The sequence below is a fragment of the Tupaia chinensis genome, unplaced genomic scaffold, assembly GCF_000334495.1.
Source record: "Tupaia chinensis unplaced genomic scaffold, TupChi_1.0 Scaffold146445_1, whole genome shotgun sequence".
Classification (NCBI taxonomy): domain Eukaryota; kingdom Metazoa; phylum Chordata; class Mammalia; order Scandentia; family Tupaiidae; genus Tupaia; species Tupaia belangeri.
In genome coordinates this window covers 1,745,174-1,751,182 of record NW_006206301.1, presented here as the reverse complement: position 1 = coordinate 1,751,182, position 6,009 = coordinate 1,745,174, and the positions used below count along the sequence as shown (strand labels likewise).

General features: G+C 38.0%; 1 protein-coding gene across 1 annotated transcript in view; it reads left to right on the top strand.

Moving 5' to 3' along the window:
* Positions 1-6,009, top strand: part of ZNF704 (zinc finger protein 704) — a 198,187-nt gene that overhangs the window by 126,063 nt on the left and 66,115 nt on the right. The window lies entirely within an intron of this gene.

Sequence of the window (6,009 nt, the reverse complement as noted above, 5' to 3'; positions counted from 1 at the left end):
AGTATGGGAGGAGAGTGGGAGATGGCAGAGGGTAAGAGACAGGGAATCAAGGATGGGGGGAAAAAAAGGAAAACATACAGAAAACAAGAAATGGAAAATTATTTGCTAACAATAACATGTTTGTTGATGTGCTTGATTGAGACAATATACAGTGTACTCCGGATGGAAAATCTCATTTTGTATGCTGTAATGATGTATAGTGAATGAATGCAAATAAATAAATTTAAATTTAAAAAAAGAATTCTACAAGGCCACTTGGCCTGATGCACATGCCCTCACAACCTGGCCCAGGCTCTATGCCCCCCTTTTTTCCCATTATATCTTTCGCAAAGGACTCCTAAGTAACCTCCCAACAAATCAAGGACTTGCCTGCTTCTTTTTCCTGGCAGGATTCTCCCATCTTGAAGTCCTGTTCATCTACAAAAGTCAGGTCAATCGGAGGGACAAGTCACATAGAGAGTGATTACCCAATATTACTATTATGTTTAAAATAATTCTAGGGGCAACCAGTGATGTAGTTGTGAAGACACCGGACTCCCACATGGTCAACCGTTGCTTGAGTCCCAGATCCAGCAGCAAATCACATGAACCACATTGCATGTGTGCCCAAAATCTTGAGAGGAGAATAGAGAAGGGATTGTGGTGTAGCCATCTCCCCTGGTGGATGATTTCTCACTTTCCCCCTCTCTGTCTCTCTCCAGTGAGTATATTCACCCTTTGGCCAAAAACTGAAACAAAACAAAAAAATCCAATGAGTAGTGAGTTCTATAATACACAAGTAAGTCTGGAGAAAAAGTTAGGTGAGAATGTTTCAGTGTTTAGTAAACAAGTAATGATTAAGGTTTTCAATAGTAGATCCAACTCAATTTCAAATTAGGAGTGAATAATCAATATCACCTCTAATGTTTTGTTTTTTTCTTCAACAACTGAAATCTACCAGAAAGCCTTTGTAACAGTTTTTTTTTAAGTGTAACAAATTCTATTTTGTATATCATCTCTTCATGTTTAATTATAAGGATTTAAATTTGCAGCAACAATTAATCAGTAATTAGATAGTACTGTACTGAAAGGAAATTAAACAAAGATAAAAACAAACACAACTAAGCACAAGGCCATATCGTCTGGTAACATCTTATGTAGCATGATTAAAATACTTCCTGAGAAATACAGGTTAACTAAGTCACTAATGATGCATCCTTTGATTTTGTTGTTTCTATTGTTAGTGACCCCCAAGGCCAATGGGAAATTTAAAAGTAATCCAGATACAAAAATAGTATAATGTTTCTTCCTCTTTTTATTCTTGACTGGATATCTGTTTTAAGCTGCTCAATAATTTGAAATGTAGTGATTGATGTCACCAATGTAAAGTGAATGCATATTTTCTAATGATTCATTTTTTATGGATCTTCATATTTAAAAAACATAAACTTGGGCTAGTAGGTGTCATAGTGGTTAGGGTTCTGGATACCACATGACTGACTCCACAGTTTGAGTCCAGGGCAGAGCAGCTTGAAAAAACATGCAAGGTGCATGAGTGTGCATGTCCATAATCCCAAAAGGAGAATGGAGGAGAAGGGATTGTGGCATGGCCATTAACCCAGCAGATGATTTCTCACTTTCTCTGTCTCTGTCTCTCTCCAGCAAGTGCATGTGCCCTATGGCAAAAATATAAAAGTAAAATAAATAAATTTTAAAAAGATGATTCCCCCTCTTTATAAATATTCGTTGTAATTTATACTTTCCATATAATCACTGTACATGTTTGTAGGGTATAGTATGGTTTTTAAAAGTATATACAAGGTGTATAATAAACAAATCAAAGATGTAAACATTCACCATCTTCAGCATTTACTATTACGTTATGTTGTGAACATTCAAATTTCACTCCACTGATTATTTGGAAGTACATATTCAATTGTCAGTGATGTTCTTTACTGTGATATGCAGTTCTATAAAAACCAAAGTGATTAAAGTCAACAACAAAAAGTCTCATAAATTAATAAGTATGAATTTTGGAAAACAAAGATAATCTTAGCATAGCCAATGAAAGAAGAATTTGTAATTTCCATTTAGAAGATTGTGAGGGATAAGACTTTCTAATCTGAAAAGATCTGTGTCTATCGTTAGTCCAGTTAGGAGGAGGTAAAATTGTACATAACAATAGCTCATCAAAAAGATATAGAAAATGAAAACTTATACTCACTCACTGTTAGTTCTCATAAGACTACAGTACTATACATAAAGAAATTAAGTCCTCAAAAAGCAAAAGGAAAACAAAATTTGAAAGAGATGTTTAAAAGAGAAGACATGGTAGAGTCTGTGACTGGTGATTTATAGGCTTTATAAGTTCTTTTATTTTAATCTTGTTTAAAGTCATTCCAAAGACTCATCTACTTGTAACATTTTGGGCTTTTCCTCTGTTACCTAGTCTCATACAATGAACAGTGGTTATAATTATAAATATACAAATGCACTATGAAACCTGTGGAGACAACTGTATCAAATATTAGTGAATTTGTACTTAAACTTTCTTGTGTGTAAGATTGTAGAATCTGCATTTTTAGCCTGTTAGTTGGGGAATTTAATCCTAATATTCAATGTTATTTTTGATATGTGTCCCTGTCATTTTGTTACTTTTTTATTTTTCGAATTGTTTTGTGTTCTCTTACTTCTACTTCTACTTATCTCACTTTAATTTTCCTGGCGTAGTATTTCCTGAAGTATTTCCTAAAGAGCTGGTTTAGTTTTAGTTAATTCTTTTCTTTTTTTTTTTTTTTTTTGCTATAGAGCACGTGCGCTCGCCAGACAGAGAGAGACAGAGAGATAGAAAGCAAGAAATCACCCCCCACAGGGGATGGCCACGCTGCAATTCCTTCTCCTCCATTCTCCTCTCGGGATCCTGGGCACGCACGCACACGCGCCCAGCGTGAGTTTAAGCCACCGGGTCCGGGATGTGAACTGCAGTCGCCTACGTGGGAGTCCAGTGACATAGCCATTACACTAACTGCTGGTCCCAGTTTTGGTTAATTCTTTAAGCATTTGTTTATCTGGGAATGATTTATTTCTCCTTCCCATTTTAAGGATAATCTTTCCAGGTATGGTACTTACCTGGAATTGTGTTTCTTTCAAAGTTTTAAATATGTCTTGCCTGCATGGTTTTAGTTGAAAGATCTCATGTTCAGTCTAACTGAGTAACTTTTGTATGTAACTTGGCATTTCTCTCTTGCCATTTTTATAGTATTGTCTTTGTCTTTAGTTTTTACCAATTTGGCTATGATATGCTTCGGAGAGGATCTTCTTCTGTTATCTTCTATTTGGTATCCTTTGTATTCTGTCCGAATCTTTTTAGGGTGTCTGTCTTTTTATGGAGTTCTCCCTTCAAGTCATGGAAGGATTTTTCTCATCTCCGGGAATTGATTGTTTTCTCTTGCATCTCACTGAGTTTTGCTATGATGAATATTGTTTATTCTTTTTCTTACATTTCTCTAATCTCTTGTATTTTACCCATTGTGGTGAGTTCTTATGTTCCTTTGTGAGGAATATGTGTCCCGATTTTCTCCTATTTCTTGGGACTCTGCTTTGATTTTTAGTCATCTGGTGATATATCCACTTCCCTACCTCTTTGGAGTATGTTTCTGTAGCTGCGTGCTTGTGTACTTCCCTGTGGTATGAATTAGCTCTGTGACAGTTTCCCTCCTCTACTGGGGGTGAAAGCATGGAATCCACAGTAGGAGTTTTGGGTTTAGATTTTCAGAGGGGAGTTTCTCTCCTTTTCCTGCTGGTGGGGATTGGGAGGAGAGAATTATTCCAAAACTTCACTGTCTTCAGGTTTTGGTTACTGTGTACTCAAACCTCTCTGCTCCCTATGTGGCTGGTGGTTCGGCTGGACTGGTAGGATGTGAGATGGTAGTTCAATTCACACACACACAACATGCAGCACATGGGCCATGTTCATAAAAGAGGACTGGCAGAGAAATCAGCAGCTCCTATAATTCAGTTTTAGATGAGCTGATGGAAGTGGCCTACTCAGATGGGCTCCACACTAACCTGATCTAGGCAGCTGAGCTCTGAACAAGACAGACAACTGGAGGAGCCCCAGGATCTACATATCAGCCTATTCAAGGGGTCGTGGGGTGGAAAGGTCTTTATAAAAGTTCCTGGAAAGGCCAGGCATGGCAATCCCATGGGGAAAGGTTCAGGTTCATGAAGCCGGGCTGGCTGGAGGCTGAGGGTGGATCACAACACCAGAACCCCCCTCCCCCATCTGTTGGGAATGCTGTCTCTATCTTCCTGTGTCTATTTCTCAAGAAAGAAACTTTTTAAGTTCATGGGTATTATGAGAAAATATTTATGAATTATTTTTTGCACCAAAATAATTCATAATTTAAATTCGTTTTTCCATGAACTTTTTAAAGTCACTTCATATAGCAAGACTTTCTCCCTGAAGGCCTTCCCCTATGACCATGACTATATGGGAAAATTGAGCCAACAAAACACCCAGAATTACCTGTAAGTGCTCTAAATTCTTTCCCTGGTGCTGTCTCAAGAGGCTTTGTTTCTGTAAGGGACTGGCATTAGTTGATTACTACCAAGAATGGAGATCTTGTAAATTGTGAATATTGTAAAATCTTTAAATGGTATGCCACATGAATGAGCAGTATTTTTCCTCCTGACTGTATGAAATGGCCTGTATGAAAACTTCTGTGGAGTAAATCTCAGTGTACACTCTCAAGCTTGCTTTATAGAATTATTTTTAGTTGCCAGTCACTGAAAAAAAGGATGTGTCTTTTGATAGAACACTTTGCCAAGAAAGAACATAAGGTATTTGAGAATTATAGAATGAAATATCAATATATTAGCTGTCAATACAATAGATTCCCATCTATTGTACCTTAGATTGAAAGAGTAATATTTGCTTAATAATTCTATCGTGGATATCAGAGAACCAAACTGTAAAAATCTGTGTAACTTCACGATGAAATTAGTTGAGCAGACCCTCAGAATTAGGAACCATTTGACTAGTCTCTAATGTAAAGATTTTTCCCCCACTCTATTGTAAAACAGTATTACAAAATTTTTATCTCTAAGAGTTTATTGCATTTACAAATTGTACAGCACACCTGTGAATGAAAGCCACATTTGTCAAAGTGACAATTCATCTGTGGATATGGCTTATTAATCCTCTGTTGTGCTTCCTCAACTGTTCCCTAATTTGAAAATGTTCATCTCTCAGGAGGTGGTAAAATTTATTTGATGTCAATGTATTGCATAAAATTTTGCCTCTCAGTTGTAGCTTCTTTATTGAAATAAGCTTGAGCAAGCTGATTCCAGTCACCACGATCATTACCTTATGAACCTGTATTCAGGGTAATCTGGCTAAAAATTCATGACCCAGAGCAATGTCTTCATCTCAGTGAATGATCACCAGTAGCTCGTCATTTGAACAGTGTGGTGACTATACCTGTGACCTATATATTTCTCTAGTGGGGTACAGTAAACCAAAAAACAATAGAGTTCAAACACCCCTGCCTACATTCCTTCTCCAGTCTCTTCCAGCTCAGGAAATTCCCCAGCCAATATATGGGAGCCACCTTGGTTCACTCTTTGACTGGTGTCCAAGCATTAACCTATCCTGCCAGGTTACCTTCCACTGACCCCTCTAGTCCAAGCCACCTTCTCCCACCTATGTGAGGACTCCTGGCAGTCATCTTCTAACTGGCCTCCCTGTTTGTCTTCTACCTTCTCCATATAGCAGCTTGACTCATTATTTTTAAAATATTCATATTATATTCCCAGGCCTGTGTAAAGCCTTCCAGTGACTTCTCATTCCACTTAGAATAAAGTCTACACACCTTCCATGGCCACAGAACCTCATAGGGCAGCTCTCCCTCCCTCTCCTCTTCTCGCGCTGTGGGGTGAATATTCAAACATTCCCTGCACAGTCCCACTGCCGTGCCTTTGCCTAGAAAACTGCCTCTGTTCTGAGTGCACGCCCTACCTGCTCCCCAC